Source organism: Salmo trutta, chromosome 34 (genome assembly GCF_901001165.1).
Source record: "Salmo trutta chromosome 34, fSalTru1.1, whole genome shotgun sequence".
In the NCBI taxonomy this organism is placed as follows: domain Eukaryota; kingdom Metazoa; phylum Chordata; class Actinopteri; order Salmoniformes; family Salmonidae; genus Salmo; species Salmo trutta.
In genome coordinates this window covers 10,274,396-10,293,746 of record NC_042990.1, presented here as the reverse complement: position 1 = coordinate 10,293,746, position 19,351 = coordinate 10,274,396, and positions in this window count along the sequence as shown.

The following is a 19,351-nucleotide window of genomic DNA, read 5'->3' as shown; positions in this document are numbered from 1 at the left end:
GATATCTGTTTCACCGATTTTTGCTCTCGTAAAAGCCTGGGTTTTCTGCACGTTAACACCAGAAACTTATTACCTAAAATGGATCAATTGAAAGTGTGGGTTCACAGCTCCAATCCAGATGTGTTGGTCATTACTGAGACGTGGTTAAGAAGGTGTTTTGAACACTGATGTTAACCTTTCTGGTTAGAACCTTTTTTGGCAAGACAGATCTTCCAAAAGTGGTGGTCAGTAGTCTCCACCAAGTCTGTCTCCAAACAATTTGATTTGCTGGTTTTAAACATTCAACTTTCAAATAGCTCTTTGTTGACTGTTGCTCTGTGTTATTGTCCACCATCAGCACCGGCCTGTACCCTACCTGCCCTAAGCTTTCCCCTGGCCCCTTACACTAAGTCTAAATTTGTCCTGCTAGGTGACCTAAACTGGGACATACTTAAACCACCTGACCAAGTCCTAAAGCAATGGGACTCCATAAATCTTTCTCAAATGTTTTACCAATCCCACAAGGTATGACTCTAAACACCCAGAAAAGGCTACTCTCCTTGATGTTATCCTCACAAACAATCCTGATAGGTGTCAGTCTGGCGTTTTCTGTAATGACCTTAGTGATCACTGTTTTACAGCCTGTGTTCGTAATGTCTGCTCAGTGAAACGACCTGTGCTGGTGTGTCATAGACGCTTGCTAAAAAACTTGAATGTGCAAGCCTTTGTTCATGACCTGGCATCTGTAAATTGGTAGAGATCCCCTCTGTCAAAGATGCTTGGACCTTCTTTTTCTATATTTTAAGTGGTATTGTTAACAAACACGCCCCCGTATAGAAAAAACAGGTTCAGCCCCTGGTTCGACCGTGATCTGGCAGAATTATTCCACCTCAAGAATTCCATTTGGCGAAAGGCTCGGCACACGCATACTCAAGCTGTGACTGGCTCTTGTTCAGGCAAATGAGAAATAAGTGCACTCAGACTATCCGGAAGGCTAAAGTTAGTTACTTTAAGGAGCAGTTCTCTCTGTGGGTCTAACCCCAAAAAGTTCTGGAAAACAGCTAAAGAGCTGGAGAATAAACCCTCCTCCTCACAGCTGCCCATGTCCATTACTGTTGATGATGTGGTTGTTACTGACAAGAAGCATATGGCTAAGCTCTTTAATCACCACTTAATTAAGTCAGGATTCCTATTTGACTCAACGATGCCTCATTGCCCGTCCGACATTTCCTCATCTCCCACCCCTTCTAATGCGACTAGCCCTGTTGCTCCGCCCTCTTTTTCTCCTGCCCCACTACAAAGATTCTCCCTGCAGGCAGTTACTGAGTCTGAGGTGCTAAAGGAGCTCCTTAAACTTGACCCCCAAATAAAATCTGGGTCAGATTTACATTTTAGTCATTTAGCAGACGCTCTTATCCAGAGCGACTTACAGTAGTGAATGCATACATTTCATACATTCTTTCTTCATACTGGTCCCCCGTGGGAATCAAACCCACAACCCTGGCGTTGCAAACACCATGCTCTACCAACTGAGCCACACAGGACCGGATAGTTTAGATCCTGTCTACTTTAAGGTTGCAGCCCCTATCATCGCCAAGCCTCTGACCTTTTTAACGTCTCTTCTTTCTGGTGAGATTCCCATTACTTGGAAAGCAGCCATGGTGCGTCCTTTATTTAAAGGGGGAGATCAAGCTAATCCTAACTGTTATAGGCCTATTTCTATTTTACCCTGTTTATCAAAAGTGTTGGAAAAACTCAATAATCAACTCTTTCTGGTATGCAATCTGGTTTCCGCTCAGGTTATGGATGTGTCACTGCAACCTTAAAGGTCCTAAATTATGTCACCATTGCCCTTGATTCTTAGCACTGTTGACCATCCTACCCATGCTAGATTACGGAGACGTAATCTCGAGCGGCTAGATGTTCTTTACCATTCGGCCATCAGATTTGCCACCAATGCTCCTTATAGGACACATCACTGCCCTCTATACTCCTCTGTAAACTGGTCATCTCTGTATACCTGTCACAAGACTCACTGGCTGATGCTTATTTATAAAACCCTCTTAGGCCTCACTCCCCCCTATCTGAGATACCTACTGCAGCCCTCTTCCTCCACATACAACACCCGTTCTACCAATCACATTCTGTTAAAGGTCCTCAAGCACACACATCCCTAGGTAGCTCCTCTTTTCATTTCGCTGCAGCTAGCGACTGGAGCGAGCTGCAAAAACACTCAAAATGGACAGTTTAATCTCCATCTCTTCATTCGAAGAATCAATCATGGACACTCTTACTGACAGTTGTGGATGCTTGATGTATTGTTGTCTCGACCTTCTTTGCCTTTGAGCTGTTGTTTGTGCCCAATAATGTTTGTACCATGTTTTGTGCTGCTACCATGTTGTGTTGCTACCATGTTGTTGTCATGTGGTGTTGCTACCATGCTGTGTTGTCATTTGTTGCTGCCTTGCTATGTTGTTGTCTTAGGTCTCTCTATATGTAGTGTTGTGGTGTCTCTCTTGTCGTGATGTGTGTTTTGTCCTATATTTTTATTTTTAATGCCAGCCCCCATCCCCGCAGGATGTCTTTTGCCTTGTGGTAGGTCGTTATTGTAAATCAGAATTTGTTCTTAACTGACTTGCCTAGTTAAATAAAGGTTAAATACAACATAAAATCCCTTCTCCATTCACAGCCTCCCATTCCTTTTTTGTGTAATGACAACATAAATCTGTCTGTCTCTCGCTTCCTCCCTGTTTTATTCTGGGGGTCTGTAAAACAAACATACACACACACACACCACTGTGGTGATCTCATCTGAGATTATGTCAACCTGGATTACAGTGCTCATATTAAAGCCCCCCGGAGAAACATGCATTAATAATAACACACAGCTATGTCGTCATAGAGTCACATGTAGCAACACGCTCACATACATTGTCTTTGACACAACATATAAATTCCCATTAACAAGTCACACAAACGTGTGCGCCACAGGAGGTTGGTGGCACTTTAATTTGGGAGGACGGGCTCGTGGTAACGTCTGGAGTGGAATTAGTGGAATGGTATCAAATACATGAAACACATGGTTTGATTCCATTCCATTTGCTCCATTCCAGCCATTATTATGAACCGTCCTCCCCTCAGCAGCCTCCACTGATGTGCACATACTTTGCTAACTCAAAACATTTCCGTTGGTGTGCTTACTGTACTATACTGCACTGTAATGTACTATACTACTATTGTTTGACTCTAACATGTACACTGAACAAAAATATAAATGCAACATGTAAAGTGTTGGTCCCATGTTTCATGAGCTGAAATAAAAGATCCCAGAACTGTTCCATAAGCACAAAAAGCTTATTCATCTCAAATTTTGTGCACAAATTTGTTTACGTCTCTGTCAGTGAGCATTTCTCCTTTGCCAAGATAATCCATCCACCTGACAGGTGTGGCATATTAAGAAGCTGATTAAACAGCATGATCATTACACAGGTGCACCTTGTTCTGGGGACAACAAAAGGCCACTCTAAAATGTATAGTTTTGTCACACAACACAATGCCACAGATGTCTCATGTTGAGGGAGCATGCAATTGGCATGCCGACTGCATGAATGTCCACCAGAGCTGTTGCCAGATAATTGAATGTTAATTTTCTCTATCATAAGCCGCCTCCAACATAGTTTTAGAGAATTTGGCAGTATGTCCAGCTGGCCTCACAACCGTAGACCATGTGTAAGCTTAGGCCAGCTTAGGACCTCCACATCCGGCTTTTTCACCTGAGGGATTGTCTCAGACCAGCCACCTGGACAGCTGATGAAACTGTGTTTTTGCACAACCGAAGAATTACTGCACAAACTGTCAGAAACCGTCTCAGGGAAGCTCATCTGCATGCTTGATGTCCTCACCAGGGCCTTGACCTGACTGCAGTTCGGCGTCGTAACCGACTTCAGTGGGCAATTGCTCACCTTCGATGGCCACTGGCAAGTTGGAGAAGTGTGCTCTTCATGGATTAATCCCGTTTTCAACTGTACTTGGCAGATGGCAGACAGCGTGTATGGCGTCATGTGAGCGAGCGGTTTGCTGATGTCAACATTGTGAACAGAGTGACCCATGGTGGTTGTGGAGTTATGGTATGGGCAGGGATAAGCTATGGACAACAAACTCAATTGCATTTCATCGATGGCAATTTGAATGGACAGAGATACCGTGACAAAATCCTGAGGTCCATTGTCGTGCCATTCATCTGCCGCCATCACATGTTTCAGCATGATAATGCACGGCTCCTTGTTGCAAGGATCTGTACACAATTCCTGGAAGCTGAAAATGTCCCAATTATTCCATGGCCTGCATAATCACCAGACATGTCACCCATTGAGTATGCTCTGGATTTGACGTGTACGACAGCATGTAACTTCACACAACCATTGAAGAAGAGTGGGACAACATTCCACAGGCCACAATCAACAGCCTGATCAACTCTATGTGAAGGAGATGTCTCACTGCATGAGGCAAATGGTGGTCACACTAGATACTGACTGGTTTTCTGATCCACGCCTCTACCATTTTTTAAAGGTTTCTGTGACCAAGAGATGCATATCTTTATTCCCAGTCATGCGAAATCCATATATTAGGGCCTAATATATTTATTTTAATTGACTGATTTCCTAATATGAACTGTAACTCAGTTAAACCTTAGAAATGATTGCATGTTGCCTTAAAAATGTTGTTCAGTGTACATTCTTGTGGTATATACAGTGCATCGTATGGTTGTCTACCATCCTGTATATGAATGGTAAGGATTGGGGCTAGGGTTAGGGTGGAATCAGGATGTGGACATGAAGCTAGGGTTGGGTTGTTGTTGAGACTAGGGTTATGGTTGAACCAGGATGTGGACATCAAACTAGGTTTAGTGTTAGGGCTGAGGCTAGTGTTACGGTTAAACCAGGATGTGGATATAAAGCTAGGGTTAGGGCTGAGGGTTAGGGTTGAACCAGGATGTGGACATGAAGCTAGGGTTAGGGTTGTGGTTTTTGTTGAGACTAGGATTAGGGTTGAACCAGGATGTGGACATGAAGCTAGGGTTAGGGTTGTGGTTTTTGTTGAGACTAGGATTAGGGTTGAACCAGGATGTGGACATGAAGCTAGGGTTAGGGTTGTGGTTGTTGTTGAGACTAGGATTTGGGTTGAACCAGGATGTGGACATGAAGCTAGGGTTAGGTTAGGGTTGTGGTTGTTGTTGAGACTAGGATTAGGGTTGAACCAGGATGTGGACATGAAGCTAGGATTAGGTTAGGGTTGTGGTTGTTGTTGAGACTAGGATTAGGGTTGAACCAGGATGTGGACATGAAGCTAGGATTAGGTTAGGGTTGTGGTTGTTGTTGAGACTAGGATTAGGGTTGAACCAGGATGTGGACATGAAGCTAGGGTTAGGTTAGGGTTGTGGTTGTTGTTGAGACTAGGATTAGGGTTGAACCAGGATGTGGACATGAAGCTAGGATTAGGTTAGGGTTGTGGTTGTTGTTGAGACTAGGATTAGGGCTGAACCAGGATGTGGACATGAAGCTAGGGTTAGGTTAGGGTTGTGGTTGTTGTTGAGACTAGGATTAGGGCTGAACCAGGATGTGGACATGAAGCTAGGATTAGGTTAGGGTTGTGGTTGTTGTTGAGACTAGGATTAGGGTTGAACCAGGATGTGGACATGAAGCTAGGATTAGGTTAGGGTTGTGGTTGTTGTTGAGACTAGGATTAGGGTTGAACCAGGATGTGGACATGAAGCTAGGATTAGGTTAGGGTTGTGGTTGTTGTTGAGACTAGGATTAGGGTTGAACCAGGATGTGGACATGAAGCTAGGATTAGGTTAGGGTTGTGGTTGTTGTTGAGACTAGGATTAGGGTTGAACCAGGATGTGGACATGAAGCTAGGATTAGGTTAGGGTTGTGGTTGTTGTTGAGACTAGGATTAGGGCTGAACCAGGATGTGGACATGAAGCTAGGATTAGGTTAGGGTTGTGGTTGTTGTTGAGACTAGGATTAGGGTTGAACCAGGATGTGGACATGAAGCTAGGATTAGGTTAGGGTTGTGGTTGTTGTTGAGACTAGGATTAGGGCTGAACCAGGATGTGGACATGAAGCTAGGATTAGGTTAGGGTTGTGGTTGTTGTTGAGACTAGGATTAGGGTTGAACCAGGATGTGGACATGAAGCTAGGATTAGGTTAGGGTTGTGGTTGTTGTTGAGACTAGGATTAGGGTTGAACCAGGATGTGGACATGAAGCTAGGATTAGGTTAGGGTTGTGGTTGTTGTTGAGACTAGGATTAGGGTTGAACCAGGATGTGGACATGAAGCTAGGATTAGGTTAGGGTTGTGGTTGTTGTTGAGACTAGGATTAGGGTTGAACCAGGATGTGGACATGAAGCTAGGATTAGGTTAGGGTTGTGGTTGTTGTTGAGACTAGGATTAGGGTTGAACCAGGATGTGGACATGAAGCTAGGATTAGGTTAGGGTTGTGGTTGTTGTTGAGACTAGGATTAGGGTTGAACCAGGATGTGGACATGAAGCTAGGGTTAGTGGTGGTTGTTGTTGAGACTAGGATTAGGGTTGAACCAGGATGTGGACATGAAGCTAGGATTAGGTTAGGGTTGTGGTTGTTGTTGAGACTAGGATTAGGGTTGAACCAGGATGTGGACCTGAAGCTTCATGTAGATCCTTTAAGATAGGGATCATGACTGAGCATGTTTGAGTTCTATTAATATCTCCCGTTCTTCCTATGGGGACTGATTATAAAACATCATCTTGTGGATGGAGGGTTAATTGCCTTTGTTCCACTTTTTTTTTTAAAACAGGGCAGCGAGGATAGGAGATAATTACTCTAGCAATGAATCTCTCTTTCACGCTTTTGCTCACTCTGTTTGTCTAATTCTCTCCCTCTCACACCTTTCCTGAATCTGCCTTTATCCCTCTTTGTCTACAGTCTCATTTTTCCAATTTCGTTTCATTTAGTCAGCACTGATTAGGAGGCAAGGTTACCTGACAGTCGGTGCCATAGCGACCAGGTTAAGTTTTCTTGTTCAGTGTACATTATTGTGGTATATACAGTACAGTGCATGGTATTGTTGTCTACCATCCTGTATATGAATGGTAAGAGTTGTGGTTGAGGGTTAGGGTTGAACTGGGATGTTGATAGGAAACTAGGGTTAGGGTTGTGGTTGAGGCTTGGGTTACTATTGAACCCGGCTGTGGACATGAAGCTAGGGTTAGAGTTGAACCAGGATGTTGATAGGAAACCAGGGTTAGGGTTGTTGTTGAGGGTTAGGGTTGAACTAGGATATGGACATGAAGCTAGGGTTAGGGTGGAACCAGGATATGGACATGAAGTTAGGGTTAGAGTTGAACCAGGATGTTGATAGGAAACCAGGGTTAGGGTTGTTGTTGAGGGTTAGGGTTGAACTAGGATATGGACATGAAGCTAGGGTTAGGGTGGAACCAGGATATGGACATGAAGCTAGTGTTAGAGTTGAACCAGGATGTTGATAGGAAACCAGGGTTAGGGTTGTTGTTGAGGGTTAGGGTTGAACTAGGATATGGACATGAAGCTAGGGTTAGGGTTGAACCAGGATATGGACATGAAGCTAGGGTTAGGGTTGAACCAGGATATGGACATGAAGCTAGGGTTAGAGTTGAACCAGGATGTTGATAGGAAACCAGGGTTAGGGTTGTTGTTGAGGGTTAGGGTTGAACTAGGATATGGACATGAAGCTAGGGTTAGGGTTGAACCAGGATATGGACATGAAGTTAGGGTTAGAGTTGAACCAGGATGTTGATAGGAAACCAGGGTTAGGGTTGTTGTTGAGGGTTAGGGTTGAACTAGGATATGGACATGAAGCTAGGGTTAGGGTGGAACCAGGATATGGACATGAAGCTAGGGTTAGAGTTGAACCAGGATGTTGATAGGAAACCAGGGTTAGGGTTGTTGTTGAGGGTTAGGGTTGAACTAGGATATGGACATGAAGCTAGGGTTAGGGTGGAACCAGGATATGGACATGAAGCTAGGGTTAGAGTTGAACCAGGATATGGACATGAAGCTAGGGTTAGAGTTGAACCAGGATGTTGATAGGAAACCAGGGTTAGGGTTGTTGTTGAGGGTTAGGGTTGAACTAGGATATGGACATGAAGCTAGGGTTAGTGTGGAACCAGGATATGGACATGAAGTTAGGGTTAGAGTTGAACCAGGATGTTGATAGGAAACCAGGGTTAGGGTTGTTGTTGAGGGTTAGGGTTGAACTAGGATATGGACATGAAGCTAGGGTTAGGGTTGAACTAGGATATGGACATGAAGCTAGGGTTAGAGTTGAACCAGGATATGGACATGAAGCTAGGGTTAGAGTTGAACCAGGATGTTGATAGGAAACCAGGGTTAGGGTTGTTGTTGAGGGTTAGGGTTGAACTAGGATATGGACATGAAGCTAGGGTTAGGGTGGAACCAGGATATGGACATGAAGCTAGGGTTAGAGTTGAACCAGGATGTTGATAGGAAACCAGGGTTAGGGTTGTTGTTGAGGGTTAGGGTTGAACTAGGATATGGACATGAAGCTAGGGTTAGAGTTGAACCAGGATGTTGATAGGAAACCAGGGTTAGGGTTGTTGTTGAGGGTTAGGGTTGAACTAGGATATGGACATGAAGCTAGGGTTAGAGTTGAACCAGGATGTTGATAGGAAACCAGGGTTAGGGTTGTTGTTGAGGGTTAGGGTTGAACTAGGATATGGACATGAAGCTAGGGTTAGTGTGGAACCAGGATATGGACATGAAGCTAGGGTTAGAGTTGAACCAGGATGTTGATAGGACACCAGGGTTAGGGTTGTTGTTGAGGGTTAGGGTTGAGCTAGGATATGGACATGAAGCTAGGGTTAGGGTTGAACCAGGATGTTGATAGGAAACCAGGGTTAGGGTTGTTGTTGAGGGTTAGGGTTGAACTAGGATATGGACATGAAGCTAGGGTTAGTGTGGAACCAGGATATGGACATGAAGCTAGTGTTAGAGTTGAACCAGGATGTTGATAGGAAACCAGGGTTAGGGTTGTTGTTGAGGGTTAGGGTTGAACTAGGATATGGACATGAAGCTAGGGTTAGGGTTGAACCAGGATGTTGATAGGACACCAGGGTTAGGGTTGTTGTTGAGGGTTAGGGTTGAGCTAGGATATGGACATGAAGCTAGGGTTAGGGTTCTGGTTGTGGTTGGAGCTAGGGTTAGGGTTGAACCAGGATATGGATAGGAAACTAGGGTTCTGGTTGTGGTTGAGGCTAAGGTTAGGGTTGAACCAGGATGTGGATATGAAACTAGGGTTCTGGTTGTGGTTGGAGCTAGGGTTAGGGTTGAACCAGGATGTGGATATAAAACTAGGGTTAGGGCTGAGGATTAGGGTTGAACCAGGATGTGAACATGAAGCTAGGGTTAGGGTTGTGGTTGAGACTAGGATTGGGGTTGAACCAGAATGTGGACATGAAACTAGGTTTAGGGTTAGGGTTAAACCAGGATGTGGATATGAAACTAGGGTTAAGGCTGAGGGTTAGGGTTGAACCAGGATGTGGACATAAAGCTAGGGTCAGGGTTGTGGTTAAGACTAGGATTAGGGTTGAACCAGGATGTGGACATGAAGCTAGGTTTGGGGTTGTGGTTGTTGTTGAGACTAGGATTAGGGTTGTGGTTTAGACTAGGATTAGGGTTGAACCATGATGTGGACATGAAGCTCAGGTTTAGGGTTAGGTTAGGGTTGTGGTTGAGACTAGGATTAGGGTTGAACCAGGATGTGGACATGAAGCTAGGGTTAGGGTTAGGTTAGGGTTGTTTTTGAGACTAGGATTAGGGTTGAACCAGGATGTGGACATGAAGTTAGGTTTGGGGTTAGGTTAGGCTTGTTTTTGAGACTAGGATTAGGGTTGAACCAGGATGTGGACATGAAACTAGGTGTTACGTTCCCCAGTTTCTGTGTTGTGGGTTTGCATGTGTGTCTATTTCAGGAAATGGCTTCCATTGCTACATATTAAAGTCTCAGCTTGTCCCATGCACACACATTAGTACATTAACCTTATAATCACTTGGTTATACATTTTCAGGGTGAAATCATTTAGTCAAACCTTTAATCATATAATTTCCATTACAGCATGTTTTCCACCAGATGAGTTCTATTAATATCTCCCAGTCTTCCTATGGGGACTGATTAGAAAACATCATCTTGTGGATGGAGGGTTAATTGCCTTTGTTCCATAAAGACCACACCTAAAAAAAAATAATAATTCCTCACTCACTCTGTTTGTCTAATTCTCTCCCTCCCACACCTCTTCCGAACCTCCCCGTATCCCTCTCCTTCCACTGTCTAATTTCCCCCATTACGTTTCATTTAGTCAGCAGCCTGATTAGGAGGCGAGGTTACCTGACAGCCGTTGCCATAGCGACCCGGTTAAGTTCTCTCTCTCTCTCCTCTCATACTTTCGCTATAGGCCAAGTCAAAGAAAGAGACGAAGAGAGATGACGAGGAACAATCCAATATGACTCATGGAACCTCGAGCACGGTATTTCCCTAGTGGAAATTCTGCACTCGCTAAAAGCGTGGTTTCTACCAGAAACATGGAAATGTCAATCAATGAAAGAGACGAGGGGGTTTGTGCGTTGGCAGTTATAGCAGTCCTCCATCGCCGTGTGTGTACTATCTTTTAATACAGTACTTACACGGGTTATTGCTCTGTAGTTACCGTAGTGTCTTTGAGGGGTCAGGAGAATGCAGGGCCAATTAATCGGAGGTGGTTGAGCCTCTCACATGGTGTAACAGTGAAAGACTTCTCATTCTAGGCCTACAGCCTGAGGATTTCACCCTGATCTTGAAAATTGGCAGACGACCAGCAAATCCTATCAAAATCAATCCAAAAGCTTAGCCAACAGTGTATGCCCATTACAATACATTAGTTCCTGTTAGTTCTCCACAAGTGTCTTTCTTATATTTTCACCGTAAAACCAAGAACTGCCCAGTCTGATCTATACCTTCCTCTCTGCTATAAGGTAGAGTGAAGTTGTGCACCGTGCAATAATTTTACCTTAGTTATTTCCTTCTATGTGGTTCGTCTGACCATGTTCATTTGCATCAGCCACACTAACATTCTCCCTCTCTATCTCTCCATCGGCTCTCTCTGTAAGTTTGTGTGTTTGTGCGTGTGGGAGTACGCGAGAGATAGAGACAGACAGAGACAGAGAGATATAAAAAGATGCTCAGTGAAAATCTGTATACATTGGCAAGAAAATGTATGTGAACCCCTTGGAAATTCCTGGATTTCTGCATAAATTGGTTATAAAATTTGATCTGATCTTCATCTAGGTCACAACAATAGGCAAACACAGTCTGCTTAAACTAATAACACACAAACAATTATACGTTTTCATGTCTTTATTGAACACTGTGTAAGTATTCACAGTGCAGGGTGGAAAAAGTATGTGAACCCTTGGATTTAATAACTGGTTGACCCTCCTTTGGCAGCAATAACCTCAACCAAATGTTTTCTGTAGTTGCGGATCAGACCTGCACAACGGTCAAGAGGAATTTTAGACCATTCCTCTTTACAAAACTGTTTCAGTTCAGCAATATTATTGGGATGTCTGGTGTGAACTGCTCTCTTGAGGTCATGCCACAGCATCTCAATCGGGTTGAGGTCAGGACTCTGACTGGGCCACTCCAGAAGGCGTTTTTTCTTCTGTTGAAGCCATTCTGTTGTTGATTTACTTCTGTTTTGGGTAGTTGTCCTGTTGCATCACCCAACTTCTGTTGAGCTTCAATTGGCGGGCAGATAGCCTTGCGTTCTCCTGCAAAATGTCTTGATAAACTTGGGAATTCATTTTTCCGTTGATGATAGCAAGCTTTCCAGGCCCCGAGGCAGCAAAGCAGCCCCAAACCACGATGCTCCCTCCACCATACTTTACAGTTGGGATGAGGTTTTGATTTTGGTGTGCTGTGCCTTTTTTTCTCCACACGTAGTGTTGTGTTCCTTCCAAATAACTCAACCTTAGTTTCATCTGTCCACAGAATATTTTGCTAGTAGCGCTGTGGAACATCCAGGTGCACTTTTGCAAACTTCAGACGTTCAGCAATGGTGTTTTTGGACAGCAGTGGCATCTTCTGTAGTGTCCTCCCATGAACACCATTCTTGTTTAGTTTTTTCGAATCATAGACTCGTCAACAGAGATGTTAGCATGTTCCAGAGATTTCTGTAAGTCTTTAGCTCACACTAGGATTCTTCTTAACCTCATTGAGCATTCTGCTCTGTGTTCTTGCAGTCATCTTTGCAGGATGGCCACTCCTAGGGAGAGTAGCAACAGTGCTGAACTTTCTCCGTCTATAGACAGTTTGTCTTACCGTGGACTGATGAACATTAAGGCTTTTAGAGATACTTGTGTAACCTTTTCCAGCTTTATGCAAGTCAACAATTCTTAATCTTAGGTCTTCTGAGATCTCTTTGTTCGAGGCATTGTTCACATCAGGCAATGCTTCTTGTGAATAGCAAACTCAAATGTTGAGTTTTTTTTATAGGGCAAGGCAGCTCTAACCAACATCTCCATTCTCGTCTCATTGATTGGACTCCAGGTTAGCTGACTCCTGACTCCAATTAGCTTTTGGAGAAGTCATTAGCCTAGGGGTTCACATACTTTTTCCAACCTACACTGTGAATGTTTAAATTATGTATTCAATATAGACAAGAAAATACAATGATTTGTGTGTTATTAGTTTAAGTACACTATGTTTGTCTATTGTTGTGACTTAGATGAAGATCAGATCAAATTTGATGACCAATTTATGCAGAAATCCAGGTAACTTTTTCTTGCCACTGTATTGTGTGTGTGTATCCTCCTCTCATCTCCTATAGATCTGATTTCACTCAGGTTGTATCCAGAGCAGACTGTCTGTGTCTTCATTTTCCTGACCCTCTCTCTCTCTGATGTCCCTATCCTTGACTCTCTCTACCTCTCTCACTCTCTCTGATGTCCCTGTCCTTGACTCTCTCTACCTCTCTCACTCTCTCTGATGTCCCTGTCCTTGACTCTCTCTACCTCTCTCACTCTCTCTGATGTCCCTGTCCTTGACTCTCTCTTCCTCTCTCACTCTCTCTGATGTCCCTGTCCTTGACTCTCTCTACCTCTCTCATTCTCTCTGATATCCCTGTCCTTGACTCTCTCTACCTCTCTCACTCTCTCTGATGTCCCTGTCCTTGACTCTCTCTACCTCTCTCACTCTCTCTGATGTCCCTGTCCTTGACTCTCTCTACCTCTCTCACTCTCTCTGATGTCCCTGTCCTTGACTCTCTCTACCTCTCTCACTCTCTCTGATGTCCCTGTCCTTGACTCTCTCTACCTCTCTCACTCTCTCTGATGTCCCTGTCCTTGACTCTCTCTACCTCTCTCACTCTCTCTGATGTCCCTGTCCTTGACTCTCTCTACCTCTCTCACTCTCTCTGATGTCCCTGTCCTTGACTCTCTCTACCTCTCTCACTCTCTCTGATGTCCCTGTCCTTGACTCTCTCTTCCTCTCTCACTCTCTCTGATGTCCCTGTCCTTGACTCTCTCTACCTCTCTCATTCTCTCTGATATCCCTGTCCTTGACTCTCTCTACCTCTCTCACTCTCTCTGATGTCCCTGTCCTTGACTCTCTCTACCTCTCTCACTCGCTCTGATGTCCCTGTCCTTGACTCTCTCTACCTCTCTCACTCTCTCTGATGTCCCTGTCCTTGACTCTCTCTACCTCTCTCACTCTCTCTGATGTCCCTGTCCTTGACTCTCTCTACCTCTCTCACTCTCTCTGATGTCCCTGTCCTTGACTCTCTCTACCTCTCTCACTCTCTCTGATGTCCCTGTCCTTGACTCTCTCTACCTCTCTCACTCTCTCTGATATCCCTGTCCTTGACTCTCTCTACCTCTCTCACTCTCTCTGATATCCCTGTCCTTGACTCTCTCTACCTCTCTCACTCTCTCTGATGTCCCTGTCCTTGACTCTCTCTACCTCTCTCACTCTCTCTGATGTCCCGGTCCTTGACTCTCTCTACCTCTCTCACTCTCTCACTCTCTCTGATGTCCCTGTCCTTGACTCTCTCTACCTCTCTCACTCTCTCTGATATCCCTGTCCTTGACTCTCTCTTCCTCTCTCACTCTCTCTGATGTCCCTGTCCTTGACTCTCTCTACCTCTCTCACTCTCTCTGATGTCCCTGTCCTTGACTCTCTCTACCTCTCTCACTCTCTCTGATGTCCCTGTCCTTGACTCTCTCTACCTCTCTCACTCTCTCCGATATCCCTGTCCTTGACTCTCTCTACCTCTCTCACTCTCTCTGATATCCCTGTCCTTGACTCTCTCTACCTCTCTCACTCTCTCTGATGTCCCTGTCCTTGACTCTCTCTACCTCTCTCACTCACTCTCTGATGTCCCTGTCCTTGACTCTCTCTACCTCTCTCACTCTCTCTGATGTCCCTGTCCTTGACTCTCTCTACCTCTCTCACTCTCTCTGATGTCCCTGTCCTTGACTCTCTCTACCTCTCTCACTCTCTCTGATGTCCCTGTCCTTGACTCTCTCTTCCTCTCTCACTCTCTCTGATGTCCCTGTCCTTGACTCTCTCTACCTCTCTCACTCTCTCTGATATCCCTGTCCTTGACTCTCTCTTCCTCTCTCACTCTCTCTGATATCCCTGTCCTTGACTCTCTCTACCTCTCTCACTCTCTCTGATATCCCTGTCCTTGACTCTCTCTACCTCTCTCACTCTCTCTGATGTCCCTGTCCTTGACTCTCTCTACCTCTCTCACTCTCTCTGATATCCCTGTCCTTGACTCTCTCTTCCTCTCTCACTCTCTCTGATATCCCTGTCCTTGACTCTCTCTACCTCTCTCACTCTCTCTGATATCCCTGTCCTTGACTCTCTCTACCTCTCTCACTCTCTCTGATGTCCCTGTCCTTGACTCTCTCTACCTCTCTCACTCTCTCTGATGTCCCTGTCCTTGACTCTCTCTACCTCTCTCACTCTCTCATTAATTCTTTATCTCTCTCCAATTTGCACACTTCTTTACTGTAAAGGATTTTTTTTGTTTAAATTCCTGTTAGTGAGCATTTCTCCTTTGCCAAGATAATCCATCCACCTGACAGGTGTGGCATATCAAGAAGCTGATTAAACAGCATAATCATTTCACAGGTGCACCTTGTGCTGAGGACAGTACAAAGGCCACTTTAAATGTGCACACATCTTAAGTTGAGGGAGCGTGCAATTGGCATGCTGACTGCAGGAAGGTCCACCACAGCTTTTGTCAGAGAATTTAACCTTAAGTTTTGTACCATAAGCTGCCTCCAACATTGTTTTAGAGAATTTGGCAGTATGTCCAACCGGCCTCACAACCGCAGACCACTTGTAACCACGCCAGCCCAGGACCTCCACATCCAGCTTCTTGTCTGAGACCAGCCACCTGGACAGCTGATGAAACTGTGGGTTTCAAAACATAGAATTTCTGCACAAACTGTCAGAAACCGTCTCAGGGAAGCTCATCTGCGTGCTCGTTGTCTTCACTTGACTGCAGTTCAGCGTCGTAACCGACTTCAGTGGGCAATTTCTCACCTTCGATGGCCACTGGCACGCTGGAGAACTGTGCACTTCACAGATGAATCTCAATTTCTACTGTACTGGGCAGATGGCAGACACCGTGTATGGCATTGTGTGGGTGAGCGGTTTGCTGATGTCATCGTTGTAAACAGAGTGCCCCATGGTGGCGGTGGTGTTATGGTATGGGTATTCATAAGCTACGGACAACGAACACAACTGCATTTTATCGATGGCAATTTGAATGCACAGAAATACCGTGATGAGATCCTGAGGTCCATTGTCTTGGCATCTGCCACCATCACCTCATGTTTCAGCATGATAATCCACAGCCCCATGTTGCAAGGATCTGTACACAATTCCAGGAAGCTGAAAATGTCCCAGTTCTTCCATGGCATGCATACTCACCAGACATGGCATGCTCTGGATCAACGTTTACGACAGCGTGTTCCAGTTCCCTCCAATATCCAGCAACTTCGCACAGCCATTGAAGAGGAGTGGCCTTCCCTGTGGCTCAGTTGGTAGAGCATGGTGTTTGCAACGCCAGCATGGTGTGTGCAACGCCAGGGTTGTGGGTTTGATTCCCACGGGGGGCCAGTACAAAAAAAAATGCATGAAATGAAATGTATGTAATGTATGCATTCACTACTGTAAGTCGCTCTGGATAAGAGTGTCTGCTAAATGACTAAAATGTAAATGTAAAATGGACAACATTCCAAAGGCCATAATCAACAGCCTGATCAACTCTATGCAAGGGAGATGTGTCGCTCTGCATTGAGGCAAATCATGGTCACACCAGATACTGACTGGTTTTCTGATCCATGCCCCTACTTTAAAAAAAAGGTATTTACATCCAACAGATGCATATCTGTATTCCCAGTGATGTGAAATCCATAGATTAGGGCCTAATGCATTTATTTCAATTGACCGATTTCCTTATATGAACTGTAACTCTAAAGTCTGAAATTGTTGCATGTTGCGTTTGTATTTTTGTTCAATGTATTAACCAGACATCAATTCTCTATGAACTCAACAGAAGAGAGTGACCTTGCCAGCTGCTACAGAATCACAGAGTTCATATGTCATTGTGTCCTCAGTCTTTGTACTTCTGACGTCAATCATTATCAAACGATATGAGAACAATCCATAACATTCAGAAACAAGTCTAGTGACCTTCAACACCTGACACAAATGTGTGTCACAAATAGAACACTTTAAATCATGTGTATTACGTAAATGGAAAACATATACAAATGCTAAGCAGTGTGTTAATTACACTTAACTGAATATGATCTTTATTCATCTTAAATATTCCCCATTACTGTGACCTTACTACCACCACACCCCCAATCATGAGTCTTTGACCGCAGTAAAATCGCACGTGACTGTTGAGTCATGGTCATCTCCTTTTCTGCACTCTGGACATGTTGGGTAGTACCCACCTAGAGTAACCATCATGTCCTAATGGCCTGGTACTCTGGGCTCTATTGTCCCTCTAACCACTCTGACATCAATGCAAATTAATCAAAAATCACATCAAACACTTATCAAAACAGTAGGCCAATTATACTATTAATTTGAAGAAAGAAATTCAACAGCAGGTTTAAACAGTGCTGGACGTTGTTTAGAAGACTAACGCAACGAAATAGACAGCCTTTCTATGGTGATGATTCATTCACTCATGTGTATATTAGAGAGCTTATCATTGTGCCCTTATGCAATACATAGCCTACCGCATATTATGCATGGAAGCAAAACATAAAACAAAACTGATTTAAGATGTCTTTGGTACATTATTGGTCCAGCCTATACTCCGAAATTAAACAAATTTGAATAATGGCCTTTGAGTGTGGACTGTATTATGAGTCTCGTTGAGAACGTATAGCCTTAGGCTATGCTGATGGTTCATTGTTTGTGCAGGGCAGCTTACATTTAGCCCACAATTAGTGAATTTGTATTTGAATAGCCTAGTAATAGGGAATTGTTTATATTTTCATAATTAATTGAGTGACATTACCTTCAGCTATACAGAATATCTCACCACTGTGCGTTTCCATCTCCTCTCTCCTTTATGCTTTTCTCGAGCGTGCAGTTTAGTGAAATATGTTTTGTTCAAAAACATGTTACCACAAACAGATTTCACCTGAAGGAACAAGGTTTGAGAGTCCATGGCATACAGAGTTCAGGTGGAACATCACCTGTCGGGCAGCGAGAGCATGGTCCTCAAACAGTGGTTGATGCATGCAGTGAAATAAGTGTTACTATATTTATTTCTGCTATAAACCTGATGTAGCCTAGCGGACCGGCGGGAAAGCGCACGGACTCCATCTCTATTTCAGTGCATATAGATGACATGTATTTTCCCCCCTGTCCATGTGATAATGGGCCATACTAAATCTAAACACATTTTACATATTAGTAAAGACAAGATTCAATTGAGAATAGTCTGATGGGTGAAAACATGATCTCTTTTTTACTAATACATTTTTACTAATACTGTATAACTTTATTCTAAAGCGGTATCCGTACTCATTAGATGTTGTGATCACAATATAGTGGCTATATCCAGGAAAGCCAAGGTTCCAAAAGCTAGGCTTAAAATAGTGTATAAGAGATCATACAAAAAGATTTTTGCTGTGGCTCTTATGTGGATGATAAAACCATTTGTTGGTCTGATGTGATTAATAAGGAGCATCTAGACACGGCACTTGAGGAATTTATGAAATTGCTTCTTCCAATTGATAAACATGCACCTGTTAAGAAGCTGACTGTTAGAACTGTTAAGGCTCCATGGATTGATGAGGAATTGAAAAACTGTATGGTTGAAAGAGATGGGGCAAGAGGAGTGGCTAGTAAGTCTGGCTGTACATCTGATTTACTGCAAATAAAAAAATTATGTGACTAAACTAAAGTTATGGGCAGAAACACATATTCAACTCCATTTTTCATTGAATCAGATTGCGTATCTATCACAAAACCATTTGATGTTGCCAATTATTTTAATGATTGTCAGTTTAGTGTGAACCCCTTTAACACCACCCAACACAGGATTCAGTGTTCTCCAGCACACAACCCCAGCACAGAAGACCAGGACAGGTAAGTATGCTCAAGGTACATTTTATTTGAAATTCATGGGTTAACATGGATCAGGCCCCGTTTCCCCACAGCAGATTGTGTCGACACAGTAGAGCCTCCCCTCAGGTAGGTTACCCTCCCCCTTACTACCTCAGGTAAGTATCGGGCATGCGGAAGTGACAAATCGCATTATTCTATTAAGGGAAGGCACTGCAAACAATATGGTGAAAGGCACTACAATCTAACCCTGGTGCTGAACAGAATATGGGGCCCTCCCTTGGCCCTGCGCTACTATGCCAACCCCTCTAAAGGACTCTCCTGCTATAGGACAAAATAGGGAGGGGGAAAGACACACAAGACAACATACAAAATAAAATTATCATCTCTGTATGGCGATATCCAGATCCGCACAGCTGCCTGTCCTGGAACGCACCCAGTCTGAGTATTTGCTTGGCGAAGTCATCTCTGGCCCTGCCTCCACTTTCAATGGTGTGGCAAAATGGCCCAGAGAGAGAAAGAGTAGTGTTAGGGGAACTCAGGAAGAATGACGTCCCTTATTTGGCAGAGCTAAAGCTCCTAGATGTGCATTGTACCAAATCCTATCTCGGTCCTCTGCTCTCAGATCACCACTCAGCTCCAGAGCCTAGTTCATTTTCAGAGCAGCCGCCCAATTCCTCACTTGAATTTGGCGGT